Genomic DNA, 18,582 nt, shown 5'->3' with positions numbered 1-18,582 from the left:
TGATTATATTGCGGTAATTCTATTGCAGTGTCCTCTGCTTTAACTGAGAAAAAGTCCAAAACAGTTGCTTATCTTCTATGCGTGAAGTGTCAAACATGGGCGCCTGATATAATCAAGATTTTCAAGATATCTATGCAAGATAAATTTACATACAATTCCTCTAAATGGAAATAATTTACTTAGTCAACAGCTGTGCTGAAAATCTGACATGGATCTGGCTCTAAGTGGACACTTGAAACTAACCTAATGCGTCTTAAGAAGGAGAAATGCATTATCCTAATGCTGAAGTCGTTTCAGCTCTCATACAGCATATGTTGTGTTGTGTTGTGGAATCCTGATACAGCACATGTTCACAAAGGGTTTCTTGGCAACAGATAATGTATGTGTTTGCATGAATGGATATGAGATAGAATGGAAAAGAACAGAGAGGAGAAAAGCTTCAGCAAGCTTCAGCTTGAACAACTAGGGGGCAGATTTACAAGCCCCTTGCGCTGCCAGTACGTCACTTTTTGTGCCCCATATTTACAAGGACAGGAAAAGCCACCCTGCGTGGCTTTTCCTGTCCTTGTAAATACGGACCATTTACATGCAGAAATTTGCGTGAAAGGGGCATTCCATGGCTGTTGTTGTGGGCGTTCCCACGTAACATCCATGGAACCAAACACATTTCCAGATTTACGAGGATTCGGAAACCTGGAAATGCGTCAGTATGCTTTAGCGAGGCGCAACGAGTAGAAATGTTTTCATTTCTCCTCGTTTTTTTCCTCTTTCAATGCGTGCTGCATTCTACAGCATGCATTGAAAGAGGAAAATGCCTGTAGTGATTGTTTTTGTGCAGGAAGGTGCCACTTCCTGCACAAAAACAAGCTCCCCATGACGTAGGCATCCTTGCACCATGGTGCAAGGGTGCCTGCGCCGACGCATGGCAGCTGTTTGTGCGCCAGCGCAGGTGAGAGCACAGGAATGCGACATTACATTGTATATATGTTGCATTCCTGTGCTTTGAAAGTGCCTCAGCGAGGCGCAGCCAAATGGCTTGTAGTGCCGGCCTGCAGCATCTTCTTGTAAATCTGCCCCTACGTTTTCAAGTACTTTCTGATCAGGAATAGAGTTCCACTAAGCAGGCACTTGCACAGAGAACCTACATCTTCCTTATGCTTCTTTGACACATCCTTTGGTAGTTTGCTTCTGATGACCGGAGGGCACACACGGGTGTGTATCAAGTTATAGGCATAGCCATAAATGAGGGTGCCATTCTATGTAGTGCTTTGAAAGTTAGGCAGCATGTTTTAAACTGAATCCTCTGCCTGACTGATAGTTATTGAATCTGTTTCAACAAAGGTTGCTGCCACATTCTTTCTGCACAGCTTGCAGTCTGTATAGGTCCTTTTTGGGAAGTCTCACGTGCAAAGAGTTTGCATAATGTAGCCTTGCCAAGCCCAATGAGTCCTATGAGTACCATTTTGAGAGCTTCCACAGAAACAAAGGGTACTAACTTCATAATCACTATCAGCAGAAAGATGCATTTGAAATCCACAAAAGCAATCTGGGGTTTGATTGAGAGGTCGCTGTTCATTAGCACACCCCGACCATTTGATGAGGTCTTGGGAACAGGGAAAGAACCCATTTTTAGGGGCAAGTATTGATGATGCCCGAGGTCGAGTCTGTTGTTCAAACTTACCGGCCCTGTTTTTTTCTGAATTTTACTTCAAGTGGTTATTTCTCACCCATTCCCAGGTCAAAAGCATAATGTTTTGAAAATCCTGTTGCGAGGAACTTTTAACATCCAAACATTAGATCTGCAAATGATCTACACAGGTGTATAGCTTTCAGCCTCTCACTACTAATTCCTTTTCCAAGGGTCTGACATGAATGTATAGATTTTTGTAAAGTATGTATGTATTCCTTTTTCTTTTATATTGTATGCAGTAGTCATCAGTAACATACAAAACTGGACCAATGTGACATAGAGCCCCCCCCACCATCCAAGTGTCATATTACAAGGTTTGAGAGCATCTATATCACTGTGCAATCCATCACTGTTTAGAAGGTACAGCATTCTGTCAACATACCATCTTCAATCAACAGAGTACGTGTAGTAAGCAGGACACTGGACGAAGCAAATCTGTTGCTTAAGAAGGTTTATTTCACACAGGTGCAGCTCAGCAACCGGCAGAAGAGATCGTCTGCAGCAACTGACACAGTAAGTTCAAAATCAACTACTTACATTCTAAGATAGAATGCTCTCAGCCAGAACACCCTGGCACAAGCATACTAGGCAAATAAGCATGAGAAAGACCACTACATTATCCTCCTCCTTATAACAAACAAAAAGAAAGAAGAAAACAAAACTAGGAAACAAAACATGGAAGAAAATAAACGTAGAAAGAAAAGAAAAACTTAACGATATCTGGCAGTAACAGAACGTTGCCTATTGCTCCTGCATAAACAGGACGGAAGAGAGACTATAGAAGAAGAAATCTTATCTTCGTCATGTCGTTCGAAATGTAAATCATTACTAACACGACTTCCAGAATTTCTTACAACTCTAGACACATTCCACCAATGTTTGTTATTAACTCTGACAGCATTACCAATAAATTTGTCTATAACCAAAGGATCAGTGAACTTCAAGTTTCCTTTTTTGTTGTGAACAGGAATCTTCACATCACCAACAGAAAAAGAGTGGGGAACAGATTTTTTCCTGAGATCAATATAAGTTTTTTGTCTGGTTTGAGCTTGAGAAACATTCTCTCTCTCAACGTCATCCATATCGATTACGGAGTCCATCTTTACCCACTTTGACATCCACCCAGGACGAACTTTAGAACAAGGTTTCCTTCCACATAAAAGTCCATAGGGAGACACTTTGGTAGATGAGTGGGGTGTGGTGCGATAAAACCAAAGCATGGATCTAACTGCATTCTGGACATTGCACTTCCCTTCCAAAGCCCATTGCACACAGTTGTTCAGCATGCTATTCATACGTTCCACTAAACCATTAGTTTGTGGGTGATAAAGAGAGCTCCTGAAATGAGCTATACCACCTTGATTAAGAAAAATTCTAATTCCTGGCTGACAAATTGCACACCATTGTCACTCACAATGGTAGAGGGAAAACCTTCACGTAGAAAAATGTCTTTCAGGAAATCAATCACACTTTTCGAGTTAGGCTCACTAATGAAACGCACCTGAGGCCATTTAGAATAATAATCAATGGCCACAATCGCAAACCTCGAAGATGCAGGGAGAACATTGAAAGGACCAACAAGGTCAATTCCAATCTTTTCCCATGATCTGGCAGGTAACTCAATGGGTTGAAGAGGAGGGGTTCTGAGGTTGAAACTCTTTTCAGCACTGGAACACACCACACATTCGCCCACGTACAAATCAACATCTTTATCCATCTGAGGCCACCTCCTTTTGGTGAGCGTCTTGCCTAAATGCCCCTCATGTGCTCCTTTTACCAATCTTGCTCTAAGCACATCTGGGGGAACAAGCCTGTCACCCCGCACAAACAAACCATCCTCCACAAAAAGCTCCATAGAGACCTTCACAATGGTTTGTAAAGAGAAAGACATGTTTTTCTCTTGACCAACCATATTTGACAAATTTGAAAACTAGAGAGAGTAAATTGTCTTTTGAAAGTTCGTCCCTCCATTCTTTTAACTGATTGCACACGTCATTCAGGACCAAACTCGCAACAAAACTGTCATCCTCATCATTTTTCATCAACTTCGCCATCATCTTCAATAGGAAATCTAGAAAAGTAATCAGCTCTCCCATTCTTGTTACTTGGAATATACAAAACTTCAAAGTCATTGTAGGAAGGTGGAATCTGACTATATGGTTGCCCCCACTTTTTGCCTGGTGTTTTGCTGGTTTATGACTTAGTTGGACTGGGATCCTGCTATTCAGGGCCCCAGTCTATCTGCTTTCTCTGTAAAATGGTTTACATGTACATTAGGTACATATCTAATTGGATTCTGGAGTGCCTTATAAGTCCCTAGTATATGGTATACTATGTACCGAGGGCATAGGTACCTCAGAGGCCTACCAGGGGCAGCAGCATATATTATGCCACACCTGGGAAGCACTCCAAAATGACACCACAGGTCTGCTACTGCTTGCGCCCCTTACTGTGGTATAGGCTACCTATATCACTTACTTATACAGACACATATAAACCTATAAGCCACTTCTATATAAGGCCTTGACAATCCTGAAGGCAGAGTGCTTGGTTTTATGTGAGAGGGTGCCCAAGCATGAGCTGAGCCCCTCTGCAGCATTCAGAAATACATCCTTATGGCTGTTCTGTGATACAGCCATACCATATACTCTTAAGTGCATTATAACCTCGCGGTAAATGTTAACTTTGGGATGGCTGCATCAAAACATGTTGTGTTTGGTGTCAAACGCTTTGGAATACTACCCCCTGCCAGTCCTGGTGGCGGGGGTAGTATTCCACCCTTCTAGAGGGAGAGACATGTTCACACAAGCTAAGCCCGGTTCAAACTTTCCAAAGCCCTGGCATCACACAATGGATGCCACTGCCACAGACACGGGTCTGGCCTCCTGTTGCTGGGGGAAACTCCGGCAGGGGAGGCCTGGACAATAGGTTTCCTGTCACAGGGAGGTGTAACCACCTCCCCAGACAGGCAGATGTGTATTGGGGCAGGGTGGGTGCATTCAGAGAATGCTTTTGAGACACTGCCTGGAGCACACAAGGTGTCCCTGTGCATAGCCCAGTTCAAACCGGTTGCAGGGGCACTCAGCCCCTGCTCCGGCACGAAATTGGACAAAGGGGAAGGGGTGTAACCACCCCCACCCCAGGTCCACCCATAGGTGGAGTCTTAGAGTTAGTACATCCCCTAAACTTAGTATAAGTATATGAATCCAGTCCCTAGGACTTTAGATTACCCTGGACGAACCTCTGCAACATATATCCTGGACCTTCGACTTTCTATCACAACTAGAAAATAGAAGAAATCTCCCAAAGCAACTGACCGGTCTGCAATTCTGAAGCTCCTGCCAGACGCCGAAGTCTCTGCATCCCCAGAGGTGGATTTCCAGACTTCCCCAACACTACCCTGAGTCCACAGCAAAGCCGAGGCCCGTGGCTATCGTGGATGATGTCGAATCATGACCCCTGGACACTGTGAACTTTTGAAGCAACACTACCTTCCTGGTCATCCTCAAAGTTGTGCTTTGGGCTTCAAGTAGCCCCAGCCTTGAACACCTTCTGCACCGAAGATTGTTGACCTCCACTCCACGAGTGACCCGTGGGCCAGCTTCAAGTGCGATCGCTCGAGGCTCCTTTGCGATCACTAGCCCGTTGGCTAGCAGGTCCCCACAAAGGCGACTCCTTTTCTGATTGGGTGTTCCTGGTTGCTCCAGATGTGCCCTGACTTGCCCTCACTGGGTGAGTCCCTCAGACCTTGCTGGTCTGCACCGCAGTCCTTTCTCTGAATTCCAGTGACTTGCCGTTGCCAAGGCTTGTTGGGTCCTTTCTGGTCGCCGACACTACAGCACTCGACAGACTTCGTGGGACAGCTCGAATCCGGCTCATGGACTTCGTCAACGCCTCCTGGACCTCGTGGCTGAAGAATCAAGACACCCATCAACTCACCTGAAGCACCCGACATCTGTGGGCATTAGTCCTTCCTGCCCTAGGTCACTGGCAAGTGACCCAGACTCTGTCCTTTCTGCTTCCTTACATCCTAGATCCAGGCTTGGATCTCTCCGGACACTTCTCCTCTTCACGGCAGCAACAGTTCTTTGCAGGCTTCCATTGAAATCGACGACGTGACCCGACACCAAAAGACACCTATGCACTCGGCTTCCCTGGGTGAGGTAACTCGAGTACTCCGGTGCTCTCGTGGGTGCTAGCCCTAGAACTTCTTAAGTCCAAAAGGGTTTGGTCCTGACTTGATTAGAAGTGTCCCTAATCTTTAAAATTCCAACCGCGACATTGCCCATAGAAGATAATAGGAACCCGCGGCTGTGTTTCCACACAGCATACAGCTCCCGTGGGTCCCCTGTGTCACTACCTTGGGTGGTTCCTTGGGGTCCCAGCGATTCTAGAGGCAATAGGTCTAGTGCCTATTTCAGTTGTGGTTCTTATACCACTTTTTTAGTATATGGTTTGGTGCGCCCCTAGGGCCCAAACGTGTATTTGTGCTTTTACTGATGCTTGATCACTTGTAACTTTAGTAATTCGAACTCCAGTCTCATAAAGAGACTAGAGGGGTGTGTTTAACCTTAAATACATATATTTTGAATATATACCTGGTTTGGTTGTCTTTTCATTTGATCATTCAAGAGATTATAGACTGGTAAAACAAGCTGCTTTACATCCCTTCAAGACTTAGCCTGAAGACTGCTCTCCATACCTACCACTAGGATAGCTTTCATATAAGTTTGTCTTTAACCATTCACCATAAGGGGTTGTTTGGACTGATACAAGGTGCCCACTAGAACTAGTGGACAGCATATATCAGGCCACCTTCTCACATTGGTGTGCAACGTGTGGGATTCCAGCTTGCTATTGTTTTACCAGATAATCTCAATTGAATTGATCAACTGAAAACCACTAAAGGTACCCGAGGTACATATAATATCAAGTTTAGCTACAGTAAGTTCTACTGAACTTAGAGTTGTGTGTCAAGGGATAGCACACCCTTTCTACAACTCAAGAGAGTTTAGTAGGCCACACAAGTGTAGGTAGTGCAATACACCTCACCACATTAGTATGTCTAACCAGCCAGGAACCACTGGGTCCCTACCAGGAACCAGTGAACTCCTTCCCTATAAAAATGAGGATCTCACCTTTGCTCAACTTAGGGACTTATGTTCCATTAGGAAGCTGAGGACAGGCAAAAGTCCATCCATCCAGCAGCTCAAAGATACTGAAACTGGATGATATCACAGGGCCTAGTGGGCCTGATGATGTAGACAGTGTGGGTGGGGCAGCACCTGAGGGTGGGTCCAGGGGTGGAAACTCCCCTGACCTTAACTCTAATGCTGACCAGACTGGTGACAATGACCAGACTTTGGTGAACACAGACCACCAGGATGAGGAGGATGACAATAATGCTACTTCCTTTATTCCTCCTGGTAGGTCTGACAACAGGGCTAGAAGGGATAGATCTCTGTCAAGGGGATCTATCCAGTCTAACTCCTCTGTTTCTTCTCACAGAGGGAGGGACACCTCCCAGGAGAGGAGAGAGAGACTGCTGAAGTATGAGCAAGACAAGTTCAACCTCAGAAAGCAGCAGATGGCCTGGGAAGCCCTGGAGCTCTACAGAGCTAGTAAAAAGGATGGACTAGAGTCCCTTGGTGCCAACAATTTCCCTAGAGATAGGGAGAGGTTTTATGACCATAGAAACCTAAATAAGATTGTCCCTCCCTACCAGAGTGGGGATGACATCCACAAATGGATAACTGCCTTGGAGAGGGTCTGTAAAGTACAGAAGGTCCCTCAAGGTCAGTGGGCAGCAATCTTATGGCTCTCCTTTGCAAACAAAGGTATAGACAAGCTCCTCACTGTAAGAGAAGAGGATGCTGATGATTACAAGGTCTTGACGAGTGCTCTGATTGATGGGTTTGGCCTAACCACTGAACAGTATAGGTTGAAGTTCAGAGACACCCAAAAAGCTCAGACGCGAGACTGGGTAGACTTTGTTGATTGTGCTACTAAGGCTGTGGAAGGTTGGATACATGGCAGCAAAGTGCATGACTTTTCAGGATTGTACAATTTGATTATGAGGGAGCAGATCCTTAGTAATTGTCAAAACCAGCTTTTACACCAGTACCTGGTGGACTCTGATCTGACCTCTCCCCAAGAATTGGGAAAGAAGACAGACACATGGGTCATAACCAGAGTAAGGCCTAAGAATCAGGGAGGTGACCAAAAGATTCTACCAAGCCCCAAGAGAAAGGTGGGGACAAATCTAAAGATAAGTCCACTACAGGGCCCCAAAAGTCCTCTTCTGGGGGTGGGTCCCAAACTCCTTCCTCTCCTGAAAAGAAACCATATTGCCATGTCTGTAACAAGCCTGGACACTGGAAAACTGATCCCAGTTGCCCCAGGATTGGCAATAAAGAAAATGTTCCTCCAAAAAATACTACCATTCCTCCTGGTACTACTAGTAGTAATCTCCCAGGTGGCAGTATTGCACCCAAAAAGTTAGGTGCTTTTGCAAGTGGAACAGAGGTAGGCCCCAATTTAGGAAGGGCCTCCTCACCTGACTCCTCTGACTCTGATGGTGGCATGGGATTTGCCACTTTTACCTTAGGTCCCAATGCATTGGGCAGGTACAGATTGGAGCCACTGATTAATGGTCAGAAAGCTGTGGGCTTCAGGGGGGACACAGGGGCTAGTGTCACCATGGTGACAGGGAGACTAGTCCCCCCTCAGCAGCTTTTACCTGATTTTAAATACCAGGTGACCAACATTGATGGTGTCAGAACAGATCACCCCATGGCCATAGTCAATCTCAGCTGGGGTGGGGTCACAGCCCCAAAAAGAGTGGCAGTGTCCCTAAACTTGCCTGATGGGCAATGATCTGGAAATTTCAGCCTGGGCTGAAGTTGAACACCAAACTCATCTAAGAATGCTGGGCATCCCTGAAAGAGTTAGTGGGGCCGTGATGGCCACAGCCCAAACCCAGAAAATGTTTGGAGTGATGGAGCCTGAAATAATGGCACACTCTCCCCCACAAGAGAGCACGAGGGTTGAAGATAAGTCTTCTTCCCCCCAGATAGTAGGTAAGGGTCAGCCTCCTCAGGGAACTGATCCTACCCCTTGAGAGGGAGCTTCCCCAGAGGTAGTCAGGCCTGGCGTGGCAACACCCCTGATGGCAGTGGAACCTCCCAAGGTGGTACCCAGTCTGGAGCAGGTAACCTGCCCCTCTCTACCCTGCCTCAGTCAGCCCAGGGCTGTAGAGGTCAGGGAGGCTAGTGGACCCACAAAGGGCCCCTGTCCAGAGGAACCCCCCCATCAGCAGATTAAGGGCTCCCAGGCTAGTAGCCCTAGCCAGGTGAAAACTCCTCAAACCACTGAGGGATCCCCATTACCACTGTGTAGGGAACTCCTCCAGCAGGACTCTGTTGGGCAAGGGCAAACATGGGACCAAAAGGCTCCAAACCTGCCCAGCCCCTCCAGTGTTCCACCCAAAGGGATCCAACCCCTAGCTGTAGGCAGCCAAAGGTTGACCCTTAGAGCAAAGTTCAACTCAGTCATGGAAAGAGAGGCATATATGGTGACAAGTGACCTGAGGAAGCTGGGGCCAACTTTATTAGGGCCTCATTTCTCTACTCAGACACCTCACCAGCCTCCTACTTTGCCAAAACACACCACAGGTAGTAATTCCCCATGGTGGATATCCTCTAATGCCCTTAGGGTGAGGAATAGCTCAGTGGACCATGAAACAGGGGGCAACCATGCTAGTGCAGGTGCTTACTTATATGGCCACTTAGTCAATAAAGGCTCAACTGGCCAAAGTTAGCCGTATCTCCTTTCGTTTGGGGGGGGGGGTTATGTAGGAAGGTGGAATCTGACTATATGGTTGCCCCCACTTTTTGCCTGGTATTTTGCTGGTTTATGACTTAGTTGGACTGGGATCCTGCTATTCAGGGCCCCAGTCTATCTGCTTTCTCTGTAAAATGGTTTGCATGTACATTAGGTACATATCTTTTTGGATTCTGGAGTGCCTTATAAGCCCCTAGTATATGTTATACTATGTACCTAGGGCATAGGTACCTCAGAGGCCTACCAGGGGCTGCAGCATATATTATGCCACCCCTGGGAAGCACTCCAAAATGACACCACAGGTCTGCTATTGCAGCCTGGGTAAGGGTGTGCTTGCACCCCTTACTGTGGTATAGGCTACCTATATCACTACCTTATACAGACACATATAAACCTATAAGCCACTCCTATAGCAGGCCTTGACAATCCTGAAGGCAGAGTGCTTGGTTTTATGTGAGAGGGTGCCCAAGCATGAGCTGAGCCCCTCTGCAGCATTCAGAAATACTTCCTTATGGCTGTTCTGTGATACAGCCATACCATATACTCTTAAGTGCATTATAACCTCACGGTAAATGTTAACTTTGGGGTGGCTGCATCAAAACATGTTGTGTTTGGTGTCAAACGCTTTGGAATACTACCCCCCTGCCAGTCCTGGCGGCGGGGGTAGCATTCGACCCTTCTAGAAGGAGATACATGTTCACACTGGCTAAGCCGGGTTAAAACTTTCCAAAGCCCTGGCATCACAAAATGGATGCCACTGCCACAGACACGGGTCTGGCCTCCTGCTGCTGGGGGAAACTCCGGCAGGGGAGGCATGGACAATAGGTTTCCTGTCACTGGGAGGTGTAACCACCTCCCCAGACAGGCAGATGTGTATTGGGGCAGGTTGGGTGCATTCAGAGAATGATTTTGGGACACTGCCTGGGGCACACAAGGTGTCCCTGTGCATAGCCCAGTTCAAACCAGTTGCAGGGGGACTCAGCCCCTGCTCTGGCGCGAAACTGGACAAAGGGGAAGGGGTGTAACCACCCCCACCCCAGGTCCACCCATAGGTGGGGCCTTAGAGTTAGTCCATCCCCTAAACTTAGTATAAGTATAGGAATCCAGTCCCTAGGACTTTAGATTATCCCGGACGAACCTCTGCAACATATATCCTGGACCTTCGACTTTCTATCACGACTAGAAGACGGAAGAAATCTCCCTTGGGGTCAAGGAATGACTCCCCTGCTTGGCAGGCACCAACGAAGCCACTGACCGGTCTGCAATTCTGAAGCTCCCGCCGGATGCCGAAGTCTCTGCATCCCCAGAGGTAGATTTCCAGACTTCCCCGAGGCTACCCTGAGTCCACAGCAAAGCTGAGGCCCGTGGCTATCGTGGGTGACGGGGAACTGTGACCCATGCAGCAACACTACCTTCCTGGTCATCCTCGAAGTTGTGCTTTGGGCTCCGAGTAGCCCCAGCCTTGAGCACCTCCTGCACCGAAGATTGTTGGCCTCCACTCCACTCCATTTCAAGTGCGATCACTTAAGGGTCCTTCGCGATCACTAGCCCGTTGGCTAGCAGGTCCCCACGAAGGCGACTCCTTTTATGATTGGGCGTTCCTGGTTGCTCCAGATGTGCCCTGACTTACCCTCGCTGGGTGAGTCCCTCAGACCTTGCTGGTCTGCACCGCAGTCCTTTCTCTGAATTCCAGTGACTTGCCGTTGCCAAGGCTTGTTGGGTCCTTTCTGGTCGCTGACACTGCAGCACTCGACAAACTGCATGGGACAGCTCGAATCCGGCTCATGGACTTAGTCGACGCCTCCTGGACCTCGTGGCTGAAGAGTCAAGACACCCATCAACTCACCTGAAGCACCCGACATCTGTGGGCATTAGTCCTTCCTGCCCTAGGTCACTGGCAAGTGACCCAGACTCTGTCCCCTCTGCTTTCAGGATCCTTACATCCTAGATCCAGGCTTGGATCTCTCTGGACACTTCTCCTCTTCACGGCAGCAGCAGTTCTTTGCAGGCTTCCATTGAAATCGACGACGCGACCCGACACCAAAAGACACCTATGCACCCGGCTTCCCTGAGTGAGGTAACTCGGGTACTCTGGTGCTCTTGTGGGTGCTAGCCCTAGAACTTCTTAAGTCCAAAAGGGTTTGGTCCTGACTCGATTAGAAGTGTCCCTAATCTTTAAAATTCCAACCGCGACATTGCCGATAGAAGATAATAGGAACCCGCGGTTGTGTTTCCACACTGCATACAGCACCCGTGGGTCCCCTGTGTCACTACCTTGGGTCCGCACAAGGATACAAAGGAAGCAGATCTGTGGACCATTGCCTGAATTGCGATGTGATCGTGATCTCTACCCGAACCCATGAATATCGGCGGAGATTCAAAAAAAATGTATATCCACTGATCTCGCCAAAAAGTTAAGACTCCACAAGTATTCTAACTTTTGGGAGGTGAAGTTTATTGCACCGCTCTTGTGGGGGATTTCACTACATATAACAGAAGATTAATCTATCATTTAATCCTATCGGCTTCCATTCAGGAACCTCATGCTAATTGAATGAGAGCCACACAACAGTGTATTATCACCAGCTTGTGAACTTTGCCGTAATTTATCTCAATTAGATAATTTTACATTTTTCGTTGGCCTCATGACCAAGTATTTCTTCGCTTCCTGAATGAAATAATTCATCAAGTTATAGTAATCACTGGCAAGAACATTCTGAAGAAGGCTTTGCCGAAACGCGTCATAACTTCAAATTTCTGTAAACTTGTCCAGTGTTTTATAACTTTAAATATTCATGTGTTGGTTTAATGCTTTCATGTAATTGAACAGATCTAAAGGTTGTATAATTATGTTTTTCAAAGCAAAATTCACTCTTTGATTACGTATTATTGAATATCAATGATCATGTCTATAAAAGTATTTATCATACATATGAAGTAAATAACGAATATAAAAAAGAATATAAAATAAAATAAAAATATAGTGTTGTAATAATTCTAATTGCATTTGTATTGATTATTGTCTTGTCTCTGAAGTTGCTGCGCTTCTTGTTACTTTACCCTTGCACTGAGCCTGGTGCTTAACCTCTTTCCCATACATGGTATTTCCCTGCCAAGGCTTATCCTTTTTGTAGGGGACCCCTTTGTTTTCCAAATCGAGTATCTCGTAACCTGTTTATGAGGGGTTATTTGTTGTTATTGTATACATTAACCCCTTCGATGCTCATGACGGAGCGGTTCCGTCATGAGCATCGCTTGGGCTGTGCTTATGACGGAACCGCTCCGTCATGAGCACAGCCCCTGGGGGAAGCACTGGCGCTCCCCCCCTGGGACATCGATCGTGCCCCCACCGAGGGGGATGGCAGCGGAAGAGTTTCTGCTGCCACCCCCGAGCCCCCCCACGCTTCCTGGTGACGTCAGCGCACGCCAACGTCATCAGGAAGCGCTGTGACGCCCGGAAGCCATTTGCTTCCAGGCGTCCCAGCAGCATGAAGAGGTATGTGGAGCTCTCCGGTGGGGAGGCGGGGGCCGCAGCGGTGATTTTCAAAGTATTGAGGCATCGGGGGAGAGGAAAGAGTATTTCCTCTCCCCTGATGTCTCAATACAGGGCATTCCTGCAGCACGATCGCGCACAGCGTCGCGATCGTGCTGCAGGAATGCCACCGCTAGGCACCAGGGATGCGTTTTTGTGATAAAGGAAGCGACCCCTTGGGCAAGGGTCGCTTCCTATGCCCCCAGTATGTGAGCAAGACTTTTCTGCCCCCTCTGGGGGTAGATCGGTTGAATTTTTTTGCCGTTTCCGGTCCCAGGGGGGGGGGGGGGCAGAAGAGCCCACTAGACACCAGGGATCTGTCTGATAATGTAGGAAGCGACCCCTTGGGCAAGGGTCGCTTCCTGGGCCCCCAATTTTTATGAAGACTTTTCTGCCCCCTCTGGGGGCAGATCGGTTTAATTTTTTTGCCGTTTCCGCTCCCAGGGGGGGCAGAAGAGCCCACTAGACACCAGGGATCTGTTTCATATTGTAGGAAGCGACCCCTTGGGCAAGGGTCGCTTTCCTGGGCCCCCAATTTTTATTGAAGACTTTTCTGCCCCCTCTGGGGGCAGATCGGTTTTATTTTGTTGCCGTTTCCGCTCCCAGGGGGGGGGGGAAGAAAAGCCCACTAGACACCAGGGATGTGTTTGTTATTGTAGTAAGCGACCCCTTGGGCAAGGGTCGCTTCCTGGGGGCTCAAATATTTTTCAAGACTTTTCTGCCCCCCCTGGGGGCAGATCGGTCTTTTGTGTAGCCGTTTCTGGTTCCAAGGGGGCCAGAAGAGCCCACTGGACACCAGGGATGTTATTTTTTTGCGTAAAGGTAGCGACCCCTTGGGCAAGGGTCGCTTCCTGGGGGGCTAAATTATTTTCAAGACTTTTTTGCCCCCCCTGGGGGCAGATCGGTCTTTTGTGTAGCCGTTTCTGGTCCCAGGGGGGGCAGAAAAGCCCACTAGACACCAGGGAATTAGTGTAAATAAAAATAGAAGTGACCCCTTGCTTCCAGGGTGCAATTTTTTATAATATGTATTTGGCCCACCCGCCCCGGGACAGAGTAGACTTTTTTGTCCTGCTGTTTTCTGCCCCACCTGGCACACAACCCGATTGACCATTTGGGTAGTGACATAGCATGTTATAATGTTTATTGTTGTATGTTTTGTGAATTGCAATTGTAATGTTTATTTTTTACTTTTTTGTTCTAGGTGAAGGCGTTTGCTCTTTTCAGTTTGCCGTTTTGTTACTGGTGGTTCTGCTGTTTGTGTAGTTTGGTAAGAGACTTTTTTTTGTACAATGTAAATGTGTTTGATTTCTCTGCATGATTTTTTTTTGCAAATGGTGTAATAATAGCAGTATGTTTGTTTTTTGAGTGTCAAAAACTTTTTGCATTGTGCTCGATGTGTATTTTGTTGTCTTGTGAGTAATTTTTTTTTTTTCTTCTTTCTAGTTGGATATCGTTGGTTTTTGCTGTGTCACTGCAGAGTTGGTTTCTGGTGAGTGCAGCTGTCTCTTGTAATTGAATTGTATAGTTTTTGAGTACATTGATCTTTGTGATAAAGGTACACATTTCTTTACTTACTTGGTTTGCACATTGTTGGTTGTTGTTGACTTGTTTGTGCAGTCTTCTATCTTAGTAAGTATAATGGCTAGCCGCAGGATTACTGCTCAGCAGGTTGTTGGTTTGCTGTTTGAGTCTTCCTCTGACCATGGTTCAGAGACTGACTGCATCTGAGGGAGAGGAGGCAGGGGATGATTCTGGCAGTGAGTTTTCTCTCCGTATGGAGTCATCGGATGATGAAGATACTCTTAGTGCGGATGAAGTGCCTGTGTTAGAGGAGGAGACTGATGTGCCGATAGTGCGGCTGCAAGGCATCTGGGCTGCAGCCTGGGGCTGCAAGGCTTCCCGTTGGTGTAGTGCGGCAAGAGGCTTCTGGGCTGCAGCCTGCGGCTGCAAGGCTTCCCGTTGGTGTAGTGCGGCAAGAGGCATCTGGGCTGCAGGCTGGGTCTGCAAGGCTTCCCTTTGAAAGTGATGACCTCTGGGTTGCCCCTGGCATGGTGCAGCCGGCATTGCCAGAGTTTACTGGTGTTCCAGGGTCTAGAGTGAATACTGAAAACATTTTGCCGGTACATTTTTTTCAGTTGTTTATGGACGATGTGTTTTTGGCAGAGATTGTTGAGCAGACTAATTTGTATGCCGAACAGTTTTTGAGGGACAACAGTGCCAGTCTTAAGCCACACTCTAGAGCTACCCGGTGGACTCCCACAAATCTTGAAGAGATGAAGAAGTTCTTGGGTTTAACTTTGTTGATGGGCTTGCTAAGGAAGCCATCAATGGCTTCATATTGGTCTAGCAGTCCCTTGATGGCAACGTCTATTTTTCCGGCAGTCATGAGTCGTGACAGGTATTTGCTTCTGCTTCGGATGATGCATTTTGTTGATAATGGTTTAGCGTTGCCACGAGATCACCCTGATTGTGTCCGTCTTTTTAAGATTAGGCCTGTCCTTGATCACTTTGTTGATCGATTTTCTGAGATTTATGCCCCTGGGAAAGAAATTGCAGTGGATGAGTCTTTGGTGTTGTTCAAGGGCCGCTTGGTTTTTAGGCAATACATTCCTAGTAAGAGGGCACGCTATGGAATAAAGCTGTATATGCTGTGTGACAGTAGGACTGGATATGTGTCTAATTTCAGGGTGTACACCGGTAAGGGAATCTAGGATTAACCTCCCTGGTTGTCCGTCCACTTTTGGAGTGACTGAGAAAATTGTTTGGGAACTTGGTAGAGGATTTTTTAACAAAGGCCACCATTTATATGTAGATAATTTCTACACTGGTGTACGGTTGTTCAGGGAATTGGCCAAAGTGGACACTGTTGCTTGTGGCACAATCCGCTCTAACCGTAAAGTTTCCCGAAAGAACTTGTTTGTCAAAAGCTTGTGCGGGGACTGTGCAGTGCGTTGCGTTGCCAGGAGCTTCTTGCTGTGAAGTTTTCAGACAGGAGAGATGTCGACATGCTGACTACCATCCATGATGAAAGCACTGCACCTGTGACTGTGTGGGGTCAGGTCGCTGAAGCGCGCAAACCTGTGTGCATTTTAGACTATAATAGGCACATGGGTGGTGTTGACAGAGTAGATCAGAGGTTGGAACTTTACACTGCTCTTCGTAAGGCTTACATTTGGTACAAGAAGTTGGCTATCCATCTTTTCCACTTGGCAATGTTTAATGCTTTTGTTGTGTTCCAGGATTCTTGCCCTGAGTCAAAGATGACTTTTAGCTAAGTTTCAGGAGTCTGTAATAGGCAGCCTTGTTGTAGTGGAACAGGCAAGTGTTCCTAGAGTTGGAGTGGTGGAGGATGTTGCTAGATTGAAAGATCGCCACTTTCCAGATCACATTCCTCCCAGACCCTCAAAAGATTTTCCCAGTAGGAGATGTAGAGTCTGTTGGTGAAGAGGTACGCGGAAGGAGAGTCGTATGTACTGCTCCGACTGTCCTTCTCATCCTGCACTGTGTCTCCCGGCTTGTTTCAGAGCGTACCACACGCAAAAGAATTATTGGGAGCATTCATGAGTGGTAAAGTGAACTGCCTGGTCTGTATTCTTTGGATAATTTGATTCTGTTTCAAGGTTGGTGTTAGTGCAATGTATTTAGTTGCTGATTTTCTGTTAGAAGATTTGTATCTATTTGCGATTTGTTTGTGTTTTTATTTTTTTCTAAAAAAATCCTAAATGTGATGGCGGTGTGTGTAGGCTTGCGCTTGGCTGTTGGTGTGTGTGGACTGGCACTTGGTTGGTGGTGTGCGTGGAATGGTGCTTGGCTGGCGGTGTGCGTGGACTGGCGGTGTGCATGGACTGGCGGTGTGCGTGGACTGGTGCGTGGCTGGTGGTGTGCGTGGACTGGAGCTTGGCTGGCGGTGTGCGTGGAATGGTGCTTGGCTGGCGGTGTGCGTGGACTGGTACTTGGCTGGCGGTGTGCGTGGACTGGTGGTGTGTGCGGACTGGTGCTTGGCTGGTGCTGTCCGTGGACTGGAGCTTGGCTGGTGGTGTGCGTGGACTGGTGGTGTGTGCGGACTGGTGCTTGGCTGGTGGTGTCCGTGGACTGGAGCTTGGCTGGTGGTGTGCGTGGACTGGAGCTTGGCAGGTGGTGTGCGTGGAATGGTGCTTGGCTGGCGGTGTGCGTGGACTGGTACTTGGCTGGCGGTGTGCGTGGACTGGTGGTGTGTGCGGACTGGTGCTTGGCTGGAGGTGTCCCTGGACTGGAGCTTGGCTGGCGGTGTGCGTGGATTGGCGATTGGCTGGCGGTGTGCCTGGACTGGCGCTTGGCTGACGGTGTGCCTGGACTGGCACTTGGCTAGCGGTGTGCGTGAACTGGTGCTCTGCTAGCGGTGTGTGTGGACTGGCGCTCTGCTAGCGGTGTGTGTGGACTGGAGCTCGGCTGGCTGTGTGTGAGTAGTGACTTTCTGCTAGTCACTACTCACACTGCTAGCTGAGAGCCACTCCAAGCAATCCATCAGCATGTGTAGTTGTTGTGTGTGGATTGTGGGCATTTGAAAGTGATGGGCCCTTGAATGGCGCTGTGTGCTGGTGTGAGTTTTGTTATGTGATGGGCCCGCGGCTGGCGGTGTGAATGGTTCTGTATGTCTCACACGTATGAAAGGTGTATGAATGGCCTGTAAAGAGGTTGGTGCCTTGTCGTGGCTTTACAGCTCACGAGCTGTGAGTCAATGGTTCAGCTTCTTGCCCTTTCAATTATTACCAGTGCATTGCATGTTTTGTGAAATCACTTGCTAATACAATTGTATCTACTGAACCATCACTCACCCTCGTGCCAAATCCAACCAGTATGTGTGTGTGCTTGCGGATTAGATGGCTGTGCAGTAATATTTATCTTTCTGAAGCAGGGTGTACCTTGTCCCTTTTTGGTGAATTTTGTACTGTGTTGCTTTTGTACCTGGTGGTGCGAATGGTCCTGTTTGTATCACGTATGAAAGGTGTGTGAATGGCCTGTAAAGTGGTTGGTGCCTTGACGTGGCTTTACAGCTCACGAGCTGCGAGTCATTGGTTTGGTTTTTTGTGAATTTAATTATTGACAGTGCATTTCATTTTTGTGAAATATCTAGTTAATAAAATTTAATACACTGAACCATGACTCACCCTCGTGCCAAATCCAACCAGTATGTGTGTGTGTTTGAGGAATAGATGGTTGTGCAGCAATCTTTGTCTTTAGTTTCTTTGCCAAGGTACACTTTTCATGTAAGAATAACCCACCAACTGTAGATATTGTCGAAAACCCATGGGAGTTCATGGTGATGTCTCTCTTGTGAATTCAAAAAGTTTTTTTTATCCCCAATGTCCTGCGAACCTCAAAATGTCTGCCACATTTTCTTTGCAATTTTATTCCAAAATTCTCACGCTGTAGGAACAATAGTTAATCTGGTTTTGCAAGGGGGGTCACTTTGGTTTTTGGCCCGGTGCTCAGCGGCCATCTAGGGAAACCTACCAAACCCATGCATTTCTGAAAACTA

The 18,582-nt window shown here is 47.4% G+C and overlaps 1 protein-coding gene across 21 annotated transcripts in view; it reads right to left on the bottom strand.

The window, feature by feature from the left end:
• Window positions 1–18,582, bottom strand: part of MUC13 (mucin 13, cell surface associated) — a 772,367-nt gene that overhangs the window by 57,645 nt on the left and 696,140 nt on the right. The window lies entirely within an intron of this gene.

This window comes from Triturus cristatus, chromosome 3_2 (assembly GCF_964204655.1).
Source record: "Triturus cristatus chromosome 3_2, aTriCri1.1, whole genome shotgun sequence".
NCBI lineage: Eukaryota > Metazoa > Chordata > Amphibia > Caudata > Salamandridae > Triturus > Triturus cristatus.
This window is presented reverse-complemented; position numbering and strand designations above follow the sequence as displayed.